The following is a 20,220-nucleotide window of genomic DNA, read 5'->3' as shown; positions in this document are numbered from 1 at the left end:
ATCTCTTCATGTATAGTACAACCTGCTGGAAAAGGTCAGTGGAAAGTCAAAACCCTTAAAGATGGGGGAGTTTTATGTCTTAATGATTCTTTGAAATGTTACTCACTACACAGTAGAGTGTGTATACTTCAGATCACTTCTATATAACTGGGAAGGAAGCAACAGCAACAAAGAACTGAATTGAGGAAAGCTGGAGCTGAGTTGCCCATTTCCATTTGTTTGTTATCGTATGTGGAATAATACAGAAAACCCGTTTCAGACGGAAATCCCTCATTTATAAAGTGAGCTTAAGATCTCTCCCTTGGGTTCATTTGCAAAGGATAGAAGATATTGTGGCTACCAGAGCCATGTTTAGTATTGGATAAATATTTAATGCTATTTATTTATTTATTTGAGAGAGAGAGTATATGTACACAAGTCCGAAGAGGGGCAGAGGGAGAGAAACTCAAGCTGACTCCAAGCTAAGCGTGGTGCCCAAAGAAGGGCTTGATCCCATGACCCTGAGATCATGACCTGAGGCAAAAATCAAGAGTCAGACGCCTGAAGGACTGAGCCATCCAGATGCCCCAAAGCTATTATTGTTTACTTATGACCTACACATTAGTGGAGGCATATGATGGTTAATTGTCATCGTTATTTGTAGCATTATTTTTAGTAGCAGTGCCATTAGTATTACTAGGAGCACTGGCACTGGTTGTAGCTTTGCTGAGGTAAAGGTCATGTACTTGGGTTGAGTTTCTACCTTTGGTGCTCTGGCCTCCTTTAGGATGCTTCATCTTCTAATAACCAAAACGGAAGATGATGCCTAGAGAACTCTGTGGCGAGGGACATCAGAATGCTGTTAAGGTGGAGGCTGTTTCGACTGTGCGGTCTAGTCTGGCACCAAGATTAGAGGCAGCAGAAACCTCTATAGCTCTTAAAGAGTCAGGATCTGGACAATCTTCCTGGCTGCCCTTGGCCCTGGCTCCTGTCATTTTGCTGAAATAACCCTCACAGCTTTCTTGAAGCCTGAAAGCATCTGAAGCAGAGGAGAGAGTGACAACCTCTCTCTGAGACATTAGAGATGGCAAAGAGGTTACTGTCAATTTCCTGAAATCATGTATTCTGTGTCATTTATTTCTGGTGTGGGAAGTTGTTTTGTCTGCTGAACCAAGTCAGTGCAACACTAATTTGATTAGAGAAAAAGGCTTTCATTTTGACGTCAGCTCTGCTTACTTACTATTTAAAGCTCCAATGAAGAAATGTATTTTTTTCTTTCTTGCAACTATATAGTATAGGAATAGACTAAAATTAAATGATTGTTCATATATATATATATATATATATATATATATATATATGTATATATATATATTTTTTTCCATGGATATAAAACCACAAAGAGATAGAATTTCATACTTGAGGGGGACCTGGGTGGCTCAGTTGGTTAGCTCAGCTAGTGGCTCAGTTGGTGGCTCAGTTAGTCAGTCAGGTAACTGCCTTTGGATCAGGTCATGATTCTGGAGTTTCAGGATCCAGTCGGTCTCCCTGCCCAGCAGTGAGTCTGCTTCTCCCTCTGACCCTCCCCCACCATGCTCTCTCTCTCTCAAGTATACAAATAAATAAAATTTATAAGGAAAAAAGAATATTATACTTAAAAGCAAAGATATTTGGAATCAAAACATTAATCTGGAATTTGAGAGCTCGATTACCCTGCATACTCAGTTTTAGATGTCTCATCTGTAAACTGTTTCTCATGATATCAGTCTAGCAGGATAGGATGTGGATTAAATTAACCTACCTATTTAATAGATATAGATGAGATGTTCATTATGCTAGGTACTCGCAGAATTAAGCAGTAGTGACATGGTAGGTACCCTGGGCATACGTTTCAGTGATGGCAATGTAGGAAATAAAGACAGCATAGACTCTGGCATACAGCAGGCACGCAATAAATGCCTTTGTCTCCTGTATCTGGGACCATTGTGTGGAGGCACATCCAGATTTTAGAAATGGTAGGTAATTCCCTGTTAATATTGTAAAGCATATTATATCTGAATTTCTATCAATCTGAAATTATAATTTTTTTCTCTATTTATATATGTCTTATTCACACTTCAATTCTGTTTATAGACTTACTCCTTTGGTTTCAAACTACAAAGTTACATTTTACTCAGTGAATTTGATTCTTCCACATAATTTCAATTCCCTTCTCTGCTGGTTCAATATGACATCAATATGATGTGTTAGCCTGACATTCAAGGCATTTCTCTAAAGTCTTTTTCTCTTTACCTCTCTTTGCTCCTACTATACCAGCCAAGATTGGTGATTTGCCCTCACGAGGTATGTTCTTTGCATTCCTAAAAATTAGCATTTTCATTTGCATGTCACTGTTTTAGAATCCATACAAACCTGATCTAGCTAATCTTTAAAGAATTTGTGACCCAGGCGGTCATTAAAAAATTAACTAATGAACAAATGAATGAGTACGTACACAGGTCTGGACTGTGAAACTCCTAAAATCAAGGGAATCAAGGGCTCTTTTTAAATTTAATATAGAGTACAATTAGCATATACACACATTTATATATTATAAACTCTCAGTTAATTTAGTTTAGATTAATTTACCTACTTACTTAACTCAGTTTAAAATCACAATTTCAAAAATGGATAAAAATATAGAAAGTAGTGAATTCTATGATTTCAGATACTTGATTTACTAGGATTTTGATTTTATTCTAGTCAAGAAATTATATAAATTGCAGGTGACACAATAAAATACTTAAATTTATATATTGAACAAAATTTTTTTTTTTAAGATTTTATTTATTTGACAGACAGAGATCACAAGTAGGCAGAGAGGCAGGCAGAGAGAGGAGGAAGCAGACTCCCCACTGAGCAGAGAGCCCGATGCGGGGCTCAATCCCAGGACCCTGGGATCATGACCTGAGCGGAAGGCAGGGGCTTTAACCCACTGAGCCACCCAGGTGCCCTAAACAAAAATCTTTTATTGAAAATATTGTTCTTAAAGACTGTAGAAGTTACAACAGTTTTTTGTTTTTTGTTTTTTTTTTTTTTCAAAAAATAATTTGATCTTGGGGCATCTGGGTAGCTCAGTCAGTTAAGCGTCCAACTTTGATTTCGACTCAGGTCAACAGGATCCTGAGACTAACTCCCATGTTGGGCTCCACATTCAGCATGGAGTCTGCTTGTCCCTGCCTCTCTGCTGCTCCCCACTCCCTCTCTCTCTTAAATAAATAAAACCTTTTTAAAAAGTGTTAAGGGGTGCCTGGGTGGCTCAGTCAGTTGAGTGTCTGCCTTTGGCTAAGATCATGATCCCAGAGTCCTGAGATAGAATCCCACCTGCGCTCCCTGCTCAGCAGGGATTCTGCTTCTCCCTCTCCCTCTGCTCCTCCCCTCTGCTTGTGTGCTCTCTCTGTCTGTCTGCATCAAATAAATAAATAAATAAAATCTTTTAAAAAAAGTGTTATAAAAAAGAGAGAGACTTTATTATATTTATATATAACGGTGGTTACATTGTTTCTATTGAAATGTATGTCATATTAAGACTGCATAGTTAGCAATTAGGAAGTAAACTCATGAGTAGAGAAAGATTTTTGAAGGAAAGCAGAAGAGGTTACTTTTCTCTTTTAAATTTGAGTATCATAAGATAGTTCAATTGTACATTTTTATTCAATATCAAAGCATCTTTGCAGGGTTGTCCAGTGTTTAACTAAATATTATTACATAATGTGACCTTATTTACTGAAGAAAGCTGGAGAAAAAATTAAATTAATTTCTATCTGTCAAATATTGCTTGATATCCTCCCACTTTTGTGTGTGTAATTACTGATAATCATTCATAGCTATAGTAAGTTTAAAATAGAATGCAGATAGGCCAAGTGGCTAAAGATGCAGTCAAGACAGTCACAATGCTGTGAATAAATGTTAAATCTAATTTTAATCCAATTTATTATCATTGAATTCTCAACTTAAGTTGCTTTAGGTTTTACATCGGTAGGTGGTGGGGAGATCATCTAAACAGGGGATAGGGTTTTCAAGAGTAGAGTGGTGGGTTCTAAAGACTGGTAAACTGTATTCTCAAAACAGGCTTTGCTCGAGTTACATGTTAAACAAGTTTTTAATATGACACTCAAGTTAAGGAATTCTAGCAAAGAGCCTGGCTTTATAGAGTAATGTTTTTTTAACTTCGACTATTTCCATGTGCTTATATAGTGGTATATTACGTCCAAGTAGCTGTAAAACCTCAGTGACAGTAAAACTGAACAGAGATATTGAGTATTCTATAAGAGCTTCCTAAATTAAATTGTTATTTTTTTAATAAAGAAAAATACAAAATAACAACGATGGAAATAAATAAAAGCCAGCTCCTTAAGTACATTAGATTGACATACAATGGAAGCAAAGGAAAAAGTAAGAATGAGGGTAAGGTAAAATTATGCATTGAGCATTGATCGATCAGGATGAGTGAAACAAAGATGGTGGCCCTGTCAAGCCAATGAACTCAACTGGAATAACTTAGGCTATAGAGGGTTTTTTAAAATAGCAAGCTGGTTTAGCAGGAATGAAGTAAGAATAACTGTTTTATCACATTGGTTCAAGATTATTAGTTCTCATTTGAGGATAAGGGGAGTTGAATAAAAAATTATAACATTTCAAAATGGAGTATTATATGACATTTTAAAATAGATTAGTTAATAATTTAATGGATAGCATCACCTTTTTTTTAAGATTTTTGTTTTTTTAAGATTTTTTTTTTTTGGATTTTATTCATTTATTAGGCAGAGAGAAGCAGGGGAGCATCAGAGGGACAGGGACAAGCAGGTTCTCTGCTGAGCAGAAAGCCCAATGTGAAGGCCATCACAAGGCTCAGTCCAAGGACCCTGGGATCATGACCTGAGCTGAAGGCAAATGTTTAACTGACTGAACCACCCAGGTACCCTGCCATTATACTTTCTAAGATGTCTGCCATGATACATTTCTTTCTTTCTTTCTCTCTTTCTTTCTTTCTTTCTTTCTTTCTTTCTTTCTTTCTTTCTTTCTTCTTTCTTCTTTCTTTCTTTCAGATTTTATTTATTTATTTAACAGACTAAGATCTCAAGTAGGCAGAGAGGCAGGCAGAAAGAGAGGAGGAAGCAGGCTCCCTGCCAAGCCCAATGCAGGGCTCAATTCCAGGACCCCGGGACCATGACCTGAGCTGAAGGCAGAGGCTTTAACCCACTGAGCCACCCAGATGCCCCTGCCATGATACTTTTCTAAAATGCCAGCATACTTTCTAAAAGTCTTCAAAGCTGCATATATATGTCTTATCAATTTACATACATTAAAAAATCAATGTTGCAGCATTATTATAATAATTAGAATACTAGCAATGGCTTTTAATATATTCATATCAAATATTATTTTAAGATATTTCCCCTGCAGAAATCTATTACAATCACTTAGTGATATATATCCCACAAGGGCAAGGATCTTTCCAGTTATTTAATGTGTCTAAATTATTTTCAAAAGTATGTTCAATTTAGAATTTTACCATTTATACTCATATGGTAGAAATGAAATGCTCTAGAATATTTTTTACAAATATGACCTTTCCTTACTACCAGATTCAGTGACCTAGATAGTAGTAATTGGAAAGAAAATAATTCAGCAAACATTTCACTTGGGAAAGAAAGGAATAATTCTCTGAATGAAACAGTGTGTTTTATCTCACCACTATATCAAATTTGATTTTTGATGTCCCTATTTACTTTCCAACTTATCAAGTAACACATATTTTAAATCAAATTCATCAAATATATTTGTATTCAAAGCCCTGGTTGGTGTTTGGGATTGAATTTTTAGCCATTTTCTTATACTTGGAAATCCAGCAGATTTCTCCCCTCTATTATCTCGCTCTTCCTTTCAGTTTTCAGAAAGCTGCATTATTTTATACCTACTGTTTGCTGTCAATAAAATTGAATCCATTCTTGTCTACTAGTCTTTTGTTACACAGTAGTTTGTGTTAGTAGTTGCTTGTCTTCTTTTCATATTTCTGACCCTTTTTTTCTTCTTATATGTTGTCTAGTGTTAGGAGACACACTGATGTAGACAGTTATGAAAGAAAAAATATAAAATAAAAGTTAAGGAAGGGGAAAAATAAAACCTACAATGCAGAAGTTGCTTTCTGGCAGCAACAGAATTACAGAAAAAGAAAAAGTTGAAATCTGACAAGATTAGCCTGCTGACTTGCTGAGTTTATGAGCCCTGTAAAGAATACCAATGAGAGAAAAAATAGAAGCTAAAAGACAATGTTATAAATCTCACCCGCATACTTCTTCACCAAAAGTTGGGAAATAAAACTAAGTTCTGGATACCATTAATGGATAGTATGTCACTGAAGAGAATCAGTTTGGCATCTGCTTCTCTGTTTGAAATGAACAGAAACACTGGAGGTGGGGCCGATCCGGAAATACTTATGTGATGTGCAGCAGAATAATGTGGACATCTTCTGCCTTCTGGCATTTGGGAATTATACTAAACAGAACTAGAACTAATGACAGATAGATATGTGAAAACTGTTGAGTAATCTACCTAGTGTGAGAACTAGTAACAATTTGCTAAGGATTAAAAGACTAGGAATAGGTCAAAGTATATTCTGATATAATAACTCGACATAAAGCAGAGACTAAACATCAGTCCCACAAACCATGCAATCCACATTCTGTAATGGTATTGCCAGACTATGTATCAAACAGGTCTTCATTTATTATGACAGACGGAGTATGTGCAATGACTCTGGAGTACTGAGACGCAGATGGAGAATAAAATTGTCCTAGTCATAGAAGCCTTACACCATCATGGTCTTCCCAACAATGCTTACCTGCTTATATCAATTAGATGCTGTTTTTAGAAAAGTAGAGCCACATAAATTATTTCTAAAATCTTTAAAAATTTGATGAATATAGAATTCCTTCCAGGAATAAATTACCTATGCACAGAAACAAACATTTTCTACAAAATTACAGAGTGTAAATAAACCTACTGAAATCTGCCCAAAGACCCCAATTTAACTACTCTTAAGACTTACCTGTATGGTTTTATAGTTTTGTATATTTAACAATTATTACTTAGAGGAACAAATACATGATCTTATAGGAGCAAAAAAAAAAAAAACTAGACAATTCCTAAAATTCCTGCATTATTGGAATGCTTAAAAATATTATGGTAGGGCGCCTGGGTGGCTCAGTGGGTTAGGCCACTGCCTTCGGCTCAGGTAATGATCTCAGGGTCCTGGGATCGAGTCCCGCATTGGGCTCTCTGCTCTGCGGGGAGCCTGCTTCCCTCTCTCTCTCTCTGCCTGCCTCTCTGTCTACTTGTGATCTCTCTCTGTCAAATAAATAAATAAAATCTTAAAAAAAAATATTATGGTATATACAAACAGTGGGATTTATTCAATATTTAAAATTTATATCCTCTTATTTAAGAGTTTAATATTTGTAAATGCATTGGTATTATATATTACTTACCACAAAGACAAGTTTCAAAATTGTGGATACTATCAGAACCATTTTTGTTGTAAGAAAAAATACATATATGTGTAAATGAAAGTCTCAGAAAAATATACTCCAGAAGCTTGAAATTATTTTCTGTATTTGGTTAATCAATTTTGCTTATCTAAATTTTCTAATTTTCCACACCAAATGTATAGAAAATTTTACTTAGTGAAGATCAACATATCTTAGTGACACACATTTAAACCATAGCTATTTCTGAGAAGCAAAATGCATCACATGCTTACAACTCTGATATATGGATTGTATATGGGTTACCTGAATGGAGACAGAACTAATTTACAAAGAAATACAAACGTGAATGGTGGAAAGATGCAGATACTAAAACCTTATTCCATGAGCAACCACTAACACAAAGGAGAGACCAACAGCAAATTCCCTTGGGAAGTCATGAAATTCACATTCAAGTCCTGAAAAGCACTGTCCTTTGATGCCAATCTTTAAATCTGAGAGTGGATCTTGTTTCTATATTCAGGAATTCAAAGCAGTTGCTATTAGATTATCTAAGACTAACCTGGATCATCATTTTATAGTTATTTCCTAGAGAGCAGGTGAGGAAGAGTAGACATGAGTTTGGTCAAATAAGGCAAGAAATAATTTTTCAGTATACAAGCACCAGAGACCTAGGCAGCTGGGCATCCTCAAAGGCCTGAAGGCATCTTTGCTGAGAGGGAATAAAACATAAACAATGAATTTTGGAACACTGAAAAAATAATAAAATAAAATTCAAAAAAATTAAAACAAAAACAGAAAGAAAATCATATCCTGCAACCATCCTCCCCTCTGCTCCCCAGCTGCGTATCACTATGGCTAAGGCTACCACCAGTGGTTTGTGGAAGTTGCTGTCTGCCACATCCTAGATATGTGAACCCTTACACAGAAGACAGACCATTTCAGAAAGCACATATAAATTAGAAGAGAACTCCTGATAGAGGGATAGAGTATCTGCTTTCAGTCCTGGCATGAAGCAAAGCTCTCTGAAGAATAGCCAGGACATATGAGATGGCTGGCCATGCAGGAAAAAATAGTGAAAGGATCAAGAGGTATTATTTCATATGTAGTAGCCATGGTTATAGCCAACTCCCAAGGCAGCACTTTCAGATGAATTACATCAGGGAAAATTATTCTTTTAAGAGACAAAAAGAAACATGTTTATAGATGCATATAAAGGTACTTAAAACCTTTTTTTTTTAAATCTTCCCATTATATTTCACAGTCCTAAATAAAATAAACAGATATCTATGTAAAACAAACATATCATCTATGCCATGTTTCATAGTTTTCAGTTTCATTAGCATTATTTCTCTTGACCTTCATCATCAGGGTTAGGGATATCGATGTTTTACAAAGTGGGAGGCTAAATCATTGGAAATTTTGGAAACTTAACTGAATGAAATGAGACAAACTGAGTTTCAACAGAGCTGGGACTCACACCATAGACTTCTCAGTTCAGATGCCCTTATTCAATACATGTACCATGCTATCTTGCAAGATCTTATAAATCATAAAAAGAATGATTTATAGCCAAGTGTTTATTTTCAGTATAGTTAATTTCATTGTGGTAAATGATTTTAGATGTCTGCTCCTTTTGGGCATCATAATTACTTTCATTAGTAAACAAATTTGCATTTTAAAGTAGAGATTACATGGGTAATATCTTCCTCTTTGCAGGTAATTTATTGCCAGGGGGGATTCTCTCATTTTACAGTAATAATCCTCTTAAATGTGCTTTGGCAACACTGGAAATCAGAATACAGCTTGCCTTTAGTGAACTGAAATTGTCACCTAGGAAGAGTCCTGGTGTTCTGAAGTCCTAGTAAAAGCAATTAAATGATAATAAACATTGGTTAAGTTGTTGCGTACTTTTTTCTATAGAACTTCATATATTAAATACTAGCATCCACCCAGCCTGTTGATTTAAAAAGATACCATCTTTTATAACGTATTTTGTATGTTTTAAAATTAAAAATGAGCAGTGTATTTTTAAATGAACTATCTTTTTCTACATAAAAACACACTGCTTCTCCCATGTCAATGTACATTAAAAAACGATCCTAAGAAAAAAAGAAAAAAATCCTGGTTCCAGATCTTGTCCAGATCATCTTCGAGTGACCAATCTTCATCAGTCTTGGCATTCTTGGCACCTCACTGGATCCCTTAGATTGGTACATGAACATAGGTTTGAATCAGTCAACAAATGCAACCCCAAACTAAAAAGAGTTTAAAAGGAGCCATAATTCTCTGATTACACAGTAGAAATTGGTAAAAGTACAGAAATAATTTTTGGATTGGATTGGATTATCCCACAAGTTAATCATATCATCAGTTCATATACCACACCACTGTCTTACTAAAGATGTCTTATTAAATCAATAAACCATTGACCATTCCCTTAATATTAATTTAACCAAATATAAAAACAAAAGTAACCAGAATGGTCAAATAACTTTTTCAGCATGGTGAAGTGCAAAACATTCCTGTTCAAAGCCTAAGACTGATTATATAAAAACAAAAGCCAAATTCAGAAATGCATTTGATTTAAGCTTAGTAAAATTCAGGCAATCCATTTGTGTTATTTATGTAAATTTGGGGAAATGGGGGGAATAGCAATATTGCTTAAATAAGAACCTCTAATAGCAACCAATAAAACCATGCACATTTTAAAACTTTACATATATGAATATATGACACTGAAAGTTAGAAAAAGATAGTCATAAAACATCTAGATGAACATAGGTTTCATTATACCACTTACTTGAAGCAACCAAGTTGTCATTTTAAATATGTTTATCATCCTCTTTACAATGTGTAGTTAACCTGAATGTCAACTGAATTCATACCATCCTTTGGATTTAGATGGACTTTTCTTGACTCTTTTATCTCACTTTCTGGAGAGGCCCAGGTTGGCCTTAGCAGTTATGTTTACTAATGTCCAGATTGACCCATTTTCAGGGTCACTGAAATTTCTTAATCACGGCAACTGCTGAGCTCCTCTTACAGCTAACATGTAATATTTATCTACATTAACTCAACTTATTTAAAGTTTCCAGGCTAACAAATTAAAAATTTTCTTTTTGATATACGGGAAACTTGGCTACACATCACAAAACAAATAAGTAAAATTGAATATTAGATTTGTTCCTGGTTAAATTTCCTTTGACCATATGTCTGTATCTGTATTCTGACGAGCCAATCTCCCATTACAGAACTCCAACTCTTCACATTTTCTGCTATCCATCCCTCTTCCATTGTTCCCATCTCCTTGTTTTGCTCTCTCCAGCCAAACTATGCTTTAGGTCATTTGCCATCATCAAAATGGCTTGTGTAAAACAAAGCCACGTGAGTTTTGCGGAATTAGTCCCCAAATGTTAATGTCATCTATTTTTCTCTTGCTGTAAGAAGATGGTGTTTATTTATTTATAAAGCACTACCTATATTAGACACATACATACACATAACCATCATTTATTAAAAATAGTTACTGAATATCTAATATCAAGAAATAGTAACATTTAGAGAAGGAGAGTGATAAAATTAGTAATGATGACAACTCAAAAATATTTCTCATGTTTACACTAAGTGTTTTACCCACATTTTTAAAGAATCCTCATTGCAATTCTAGGAAACTATCCCCATTATATTATATACATATAATGTATGCATGTATATGTGTATATATATGCATGTACATATATATGTATATACATAAATACATGTACATATATATGTATATACATAAATACATTTATATACATAATGATTACACACACACATATATGTCTATATATGAGACTGAGTCTTAAATAATTTACAAATATTGATATATTGGTTCAGATCATATTGCAAATTAGTGCCAAACCATGATAAACTCCAAGCATATCTTGGGACATAGTTCATTAGCAACACTCTAAACAATTTCAATACTGTTTTAACTAAGAGATGAACTCTCAGACCTCAAGGACCATGTGATTCTCTTGAAGATAAGAACTGTATACAAAAATAACTAGAGATAATATTGGATATGTGTCAACTGATGCTGTAAGAAAAAAAAAAAAAGATTGCTTCTAATGGAAAAAAAAAAAAAGAAACAGTAGCCACTAAAATAATTAAGAAAAACAGCTTCAAGGAAGTTAATTTAATTAAATTTTCTGAGTAATTGGAAAATTTTGGTTAAATGGGCCTTTTCTAAATATGTGTACATTTTTCATATTTCTTCTGCCGTTTAAAAGAAGACAAGCTGATAATATAGCTATTTCTGATAAGCCAAGAGAGAGAATGGCAGAAACAGACAAAAACAGTAGAATTACAAAACTGTCTAGGTTGGGCATTCCCATGAGAGATGAGTGCATTATTTACTCTTGTGGCTATTGTCAATTATTTCTGATTTCTGTTTCTATCCAGGTGGGCAGTGGACAACTATTTTAAAACTGACATACTGAAAGAGATTGCATACATCTCAAAGTTGTCTGCTCAAAGAATTTCCCTATCAAACATAAACTCAATATTTCAAATAGAAGATATCATAATGCATAAAACAATAACCATCATAATGATTGTAAAAATGAAACTTCAATTAATATAAAAATTTCCTCTGCTTAATGAGGGAATGGGAAAAATCACTGTCAATGTCATCAATATTTAACCATGTTATTCTCTTTTTGTATTTTATAATTAAAGAGAGAGAAAGAGGGATGGAGAGAAACTACTGTCATACTAATTCAAGTAAAAAACTTTGGACTGATCCGAGAAAGTGTTCCATTCCCCATAAGGACATATAAGTCAGTAAGCAATTAGTACACTTATGTTTATTATTAACAGATTATTCAGGTATATAACAAACACAAAACTAATATTACTTGAATCTCAATGTGAAACATATAGAGGATAAAATAGAATTCATAGAAGAGAGAGTTATAATAAAAGTTTTGTTCAAATAAAAGTGCCTATTTAAATAAGATGTGTATTTTCTTGTAAAAAAATTCTAACTTCATGGAATTTCAGGAGTACTTTTATTTGGTATTTTAGTGCATTATTTCATTAAATGTGGGCTTTGAACACATGATTGATATTATTAACAGTAGCTCCTTCCATATTGTTGAGGTGCATGGACTAGTTTAAGCATTTAATAGTTCTCTTTGCTGGTACATCAACAGTTTTCTCAAGTTGTTTATGTACCAATTAATGGGTATATAATCTTTGTACTAAAAACAGAAGGGCAGGCCCAGCCCTGAGACAACTTGACAAAGGCTGGTATTCTCAGGTCTATTCAATGTTTAATACTTCATTTACTATCTAATGAATGTCAGAAATCTGGACAATTCAGCAACACAGTATACATAAATGACTCAGAACAAAGATTAATAAAAATAGCCTCCTATTTTTCTTCTCAAATAAATTATCATGTGGCCTGGAACCTACTATACAGAATTACTGAGTTTACCAAAAACTGAAAAAGGAAAAAAAACAGAGAAAATTCATTTCCCCTTAACTATATGTGTTATTTGTTCCACCCATGGTAACTACGAGACTGATTAAGCAAGATTCTCATGTGCTGCTTTCTTATGCCAATAAATAAAGTAATAGTAGTCCATATAAATTGAATCATTGAATTCTATTTATATTGATGGTTCACAAAATTCCAAACTGATAAAGTAGCTATTAATGTAGAAGATAAACATATTATTCAAAGAAAAACATTTATATGCATTTATGTTTGTACTTAGAAGACATTTAAAATATTTTTAAAAATTATAACATACAAATAGATGAAACTTTGAGTTAAACAGATAATGTGTTTTCCAATGAAAAAATTTAGAGACTGTGAAGATAAAGTTGATAACTGAAGTTAAATAATTAAAATGTAACACTTAACTGAGTCTGTAAATAAATAATGGAAATACCCTTACAAGTTTCTTAAATTTATCAATATGCAAAGTTAATGGAGAAATGCAGATAGCCTTTATCAGCATATGTTTTCCCAGGTGTATTTACATTTTTATTAAATATTTTGATCTTTAAATGGCAGTTAATTCATTTGAGAAACACTTATCTTAGAGAATGAAAACAACCATTAATTATATGCCAACTGGTCCTGTTATACAGGCAAAGTACAAAAAATATTTCTGTGATGTCTTTGAAAAGGCATGAAGAAGTCATTTCTGTTCTTCTAAAAAGACTTTCTCATAGATATACTCTACTGATTGAAATTATCTCCTTCATATGATCTCCCTGATATGAGGAAGTGGTGATGCAACATGGGGGCTTAAGTGGGTAGGAGAAGAATAAATGAAAAAAGATGGGATTGGGAGGGAGACAAACCATAAGTGACTCTTAATCTCACAAAACAAACTGAGGGTTGCTGGGGGGAGGGGGTTTGGGAGAAGGGGGTGGGATTATGGACATGGGGGAGGGTATGTGCTTTGGTGAGTGCTGTGAAGTGTGTAAACCTGGTGATTCACAGAACTGTACCCCTGGGGATAAAAATATATGTTTATAAAAAATAAAAAATTTAAAAAAATAAAGAAAAAAAAAGAAATTATCTCCAAAAATGTAAAACATTTAGACTTAATAAGCTCCTTCTTTTCCTTTTTTTTTTTTTTTTCTTTTTTCCCCCAAAGGTAAGATGTCCTTAGGAAGCTGGAGAATATAATGATAGAAAACCTTCATAACTGTCTCGCTCAGCTTGAACTTCTGTAACAAAATACCATCTGCACTATGACTTAAACAACAGACATTTATTTCTGAGTTCTGGAAGCTAAGAAGTCCAAGCATTTTTAGTACTTAGAGCAGGCTCTCTTCCTGACTTTCAGATAGCAAATTTCTCCCTGTATCTTAGCAAGGCATGGAGAGATCTGGTCTATTTTTCTTCTTATAAGGTCAATAATCTAATTAGGATGACCCCACCCTCATGATATCATCTAGACCTAAACACTTCCCAAAAGTTTTTTACCTTGAAATATCATCACTTTGGAGTTTAATGCTTCAACCTATGGATTTGGGGGAACACAACCATTCAGTCCATAAGTTATGCATTTATATGCCTATATACACAATTTTTGTTTAAATAATTCTTCAAAGAAACAAAGCATCTTTGGGAACTAGAAATATTATATCAATTTAGACAAAATGTATTGAGTGGAAATGGAGCCAATACCTGCATCATTTTTAATCAATCCAAGTAAAACCTGATCATCTAATATTAGATAATAAGAGAATAAATTAGACAAACAAAAATAGATATTCCTTAGTAGGCTTCTCATATTCTGCCCACCATCATCCTGCTTTTATCAGATGGTTTTCATAAATAGCACCTTTGTCCTCTGGCTGTATAAAGGCACTGCCCTCGTGCTCATGGTTTGTGATGAGCAATAAAGCAGGTGTTGAAACTGATACCAAGAAATGTATTTGTGGTTTCTAATTTAATACAGTCCAGGTTTAAAAGATAAGAGTATTTTACTTTGGGCCAAAAAAGGCATTGCATGAACCAGAAGAAATGAGATTAGTTAGCTCTGTTTTGTTTTCAGAATATTCTCCATTATGTGTTAAAGAGGGTGGGGAGGAGGGAAAAAGAGAAAAGGAAATAGGGAAGCCCATACCCTCAGGAGAAGTGATAGAAAGAAACAAAACAAAACAAAACAAAACAACCTATGCTTTAATAAAATGCAGTTAAGGAGTTAAAACAGTAACCCAAACTATTTCTAGGTGAATCATATGTAATACAAGGAGATCTGATTCACAATCTAGTTTCGTGTATCTCTTGGGAAATCACTTTCCTAGTTCATGACAGATTTGCGATGAACCTTTGGTGGCTGGAATTCCACATGGGAGTTTTTCTATGTGGCAATTTACAGCAGGGAATTTGGAGGCTTACATTAGTTGAAAATGCTACCAATGAGAAAATAAGTGGAGAAGAATGGGAGCATCAAACCAAGACACAGCTGTAGCATAAACATGAAGTGAGTTCTTGGTATGAAGAAAAGTGCTAGTCACATAGTCACTACTCAATAACTGAATGAATGAAGGAATGAATGGTTTCAGATAATTTTATAAGAGAATAATTCATTAAAGTTAACTTCTCATCTGCCATCTCTGTGTAATACTTTTATGAACTTGCTCAGTGAATTTCATGAGGTGATGATGGGGCAGAACTTGAACAAGTGTATCTACGCCAAAGGGAGTGCTTTAAAATAGATGAGATTTGGTCAATAACAAAATTCAAGTCTCAAAGTTTTGTCTACATTGACATCATTGCAAACACTCACCAAGGAGAGAAAGCGACAATCGAAAAATGCTTATTTACTTCCTAATACAAATATATTAAGCAACACTTCAAATTAAAATGTGAACAGTGGAACTGACTCCTTTTCTTCAATATGATTGAGTTTATTCAACTTCAAAGCTCAAATATTTGCATTTATAATACAATAACTGGGCACTTCATTTTTTATTTATTAATATGTATATTCCTCCCTCCAGTAATAGATATGGCCAGTGGGTAGTATTCTAGGAGTACAAGCATATACTGTATTTGGAAAATACAGTAAAGAAATGGAGAGAAGTATAAAAAAGGATAGTAGGAATTAATAATCTAATTAGAAAATAATTCTGGGTAAACCACAATGTTACAGGTAAGAGTGCAATTAATAATAAGGAGGAAAAGACTCTGCTGGTTGAAATAGTCTCTAAGAGATTTGGTTTTAGTTGCAAGAGAGTTTAATAAGTATAATTTATTCTAGGTGATAATTTAAGAGCATACCTGAAATATTCAATGAACTACTGAATTCAGAGAAATGTCATGAAAATAGTTATGATTTAAAGTAGAAAAATATCCAATGTACAACACACATTATATGTTTGTATATATAAATACTAAAAGCCAAATCAAAGCAAAATTGTATTAATTTTAAAACAGTTTTTGTAAATAACACAACTTAACCCATCATAATTTAAATTAATAGAGAAAGAAAGAGTTATTTCTAAATTGTAAAATAATGAATTGACTGTTTTATCAGTAAGGCAAAATAACTCAAGGTATTACTTTCAAACAAGAAATTGAGTTTACACTAGGTCTTCCATGTGTTCCCATCTGATTATTCTTTATTAACTACTGGGCTTAAATACAGCTACCTTGATTAAGGCTTTGACTTGAACTTTTATCAATAGGTAGTTAATATGTGTCAACATTAATCTTTGTATAAGCATTTTTGTATGTTACTCATTAAGTAAACAAACTGGCTCTTAAAAGCAATTATATTTATTTTAGATATATAAAATAGCATGTGCCACGCAGTTATTACAGGAGGAGTCTGGGTACCCACAAGGAACTGAAAAAAAAGAAGGTCTTGGCTAGAACAAAAAAAAACAGTAAAAGAATACAGAGGAATGAATCTAAGTATGTAAAAGGAGCCAGTTATTCAAGGACTTTGTGGGGGATATGAAGGTTTCTGTCCTTTATCTTTAGAAATTTGGAAAACCTTTGATAGATTTTAAGCTGGGGCAATATAGATTAATATTCCTAACATAGGATTCAATTCAAGAAATGAATTATGGGACAGATTTAAAATTAGTTAAGAAAAGGGCCTATTAAAAAGTAAGTAATCCAGAGATGATACTGGCTTACATTAGGGTGATTGGCATTCTAATGGATGGGAAAAAAAATAAATTAAAAAAAAAATTAAGAAAAAGTATACACACACACATGTATACACACACACACACACACGTGTGTGTGTGTGTGTGTACATATATATCAGTTAATGTGCACTGTGTGTCAGTTAAATAAAAATTCACATTTGAAGAATTGGCTAAGACATTAAATAAAATGCACTGGCCTATAACTTACCACCACAGGTATCGTAAAACCTTACTGAAAATAGCAAGCAGACTTCAGTATACAATTTCCAAAAAATTTTCCTGCCAGTTTCTTTAATGCCGTATCCTAAGTGAGGATACAGTGTAATCCCAGAGAGAATATGTGGGTTTTGTAAGGGCCTGCTTAGCCAGAGTGAGCCATTTTGTTGTTTATGCAGTAAACTCAGATTGACCCTGCCCCCTGCAGAGGAACTTACTTAGAAACAAGTCTGGGAAACCAGTAAAATATGACTGACCAGCCCCTGATAACAGAGCCCATATACCAGGATGTATCAGGTCAGGGGGAGGTAACAGAGCCCAGAATGCAAGGATGAGTCAAACCAGGTGGAGACATCCAATCAGGAAAGCATCTCCCTAACCACCCAAGAATGTGGGTCCTGCCTTTTGGGCGCCAATTCTGACCAGAGCAATAGGCTAGTTCAAATAGCTGCTATAGGGTGAACTGTAATTCAATTGGTCACCTGTGTGTGGCCAGGCTCAACCACATGGCCTTTACTCTATAAAAGTTAGTCTGTGAGGCTGGGATGGGTAGCCTCTTTGCAAGAGATGGCCCTGGCCAGTCAGTTTGATTCTCTATGCTTGGTGTGAAATAAAGCTTTGCTTGACCTTCCCTTTGTATCAGTCTCGCTCCTTTGACCATGGACCCAACAGGTTTCAGTTTGGGTTCATGCAGCAATTCAATGACATCAAGAACATACTGATATTCTTTTATTTTTTTTCAGTGGTAGGAACAGAGTTTAAAAAAATATAGTAGACTCAGTATCTCAACAAGGTTATCAAGGACATGGTTTCATTATGTTCCCTGGTATGAACAAGTCTAATTTTAGTCTAAAATGAGTGGAATAAGATGGCTTCCAGTGCAGTGAGGGCCAAATGGCTCCTCATAGCATCTGGCTTGAGAGAGTGCAGGGACAATCATAGAAAGCTGTCATGAGCTTTACTTTTATTGAATTGATGGCGCTAAATGTTTTGCAATTGCATAGCACAGTCTGTTATTCCCCAGTTTAACTGTGCATCTTTCTTGCAATGTAGTCTATTCTTTTCAACATCTCATTCCTGTGACAAATTTCCAATATGATGCTTTCAGTTTTCAATAATACTTAATGAAGTCACATTTCACTTCTCATTTCACTAGTGACTCTTATGTCATAGCTTCTCAAATCATAAGGGAGGAGGGATGAATGACACCTTAAATTCCCAACACTTTGTTTCATTTCATTTGGTGAGCATGATAATATTGATCTGTTGTATCTGGAAACTGGCACTATGTCATACTGCTAATCTACTAAAGTTTGCTGGAAATTTGTGAAGATTAGTTTATAGAGCTAACATTATTTGACTCACTAATGGAGAAAATAGCTTTGAGGATAATAACATTTATTAAGTTTTAGAAAATTTTATTTTATAACTAATAACACTTAATTCTATCCCCTCCCCACTACTTTTAGTGCAAAAACATGCTTGACATTTACATTATAGTATCTTTAGTTTTGGTCCTGAATCTGATCATCCCAGAATGGAGTTGCCATAACTTGCACATGTAAAACCACTAAGTGTGTAGACAGAATCAGTTGCTTTTCAGAAGCTATTGAAATTCAAGACAAAATGCATTAAGGTACTGGAAGGGAATCAGCTGAAGGACTTTTTCCTCATTCTTAAAATTCATACTTTTCCTCTGATAAATATAGATCACATATATTACTAGAGCCTGCCCCAAAAGTATTTCATTGCAAATATTTATGCAGTATTTTTTGGTTTGGTTAATGATGAATGTCTTGAAATGCTACCATTAACTGAACAAGCAGTATCATAACTCAACTACAGTAGACATATATAGCAAAAGTAGTTTTGATAAGTAAAATCATATACTTTATAGAGTTGGAGAAAAATATCAGACAGATATAAACAAAGAACCATAAATTAGGATTTAAATCAACTAAAATGACCCCTAATACAATTTCCAAAAACAAAGGGAGGATTATTTTATAAGTATTTACACTCAAAAGAACTTTTCTTGTATATATTTTGCTGGTTACTGCCACTGAGAAGCATCTCCTCATATAAGTCAGTAATACTTCTTAAACTTAAGAATAAGATCTATAGCAACAAATTTTGAGTTACATTATACTTTTGGAGAATTATACAACATTTGACCCAAATTCGCTTGGTGTTGAGTTACTCCTTAGAGCTTCAAAAATTCTCTTTAAAAATTATATTTATTTTTATAGATCACAAAGTGTAATGATTTGTATATGCCTACATTTATTGCTTGGAGTAACTTTTACTCGAAATAACTTGTAAAACTAGTCTACAATAGAAGGCGTACTGGTTGCTTTTTTACCTAATAAATTTTATTGTTTTATATTTGCCTATTTATTTGGCATTTTATTGAAACTAAAAAAACAAACACTTAGCATTGTAAAAGTGAAGACCGTAGATAGTCTGAGAAACACAGATGTTTGTCTAGTAGCTGGGAAAAATAAGTCATGTGAGTAAAAGCTCACAACAGTGCTAGGAAAGAATAAAACACACAAACACGCACAACTATTTTGCTACCTTTAAGAAAGAAATTGCCAAACTGTGGTAAAATATGACTTACAAAAAGGCATCACATTCTACATTAAAGTGTTTTGGAGTAAAATTAATGTTCAGTTACTCTGCATGTTGAGAAGGAGGGTTCAGTAGAGATATGGTCGATAGATACAAAACTAGCACCCTAGCTATTTCTAGCTAGAAAAACAAAGAATGTTTCCAAAATTTTATTTATCTCAAGGGTTCAAGTTACTCTGGAACCCCC

The 20,220-nt window shown here is 34.0% G+C and overlaps 1 protein-coding gene across 2 annotated transcripts in view; it reads right to left on the bottom strand.

The window, feature by feature from the left end:
- The window catches only part of CDH12 (cadherin 12), a 998,766-nt gene that overhangs the window by 508,630 nt on the left and 469,916 nt on the right, over nucleotides 1-20,220 (bottom strand). The window lies entirely within an intron of this gene.

This window comes from Mustela nivalis, assembly GCF_964662115.1.
Source record: "Mustela nivalis genome assembly, chromosome: 3".
Classification (NCBI taxonomy): Eukaryota; Metazoa; Chordata; class Mammalia; order Carnivora; family Mustelidae; genus Mustela; species Mustela nivalis.
Note: the sequence above shows the minus strand (reverse complement) of the source record. Positions and strands in the feature narration are given on the sequence as shown.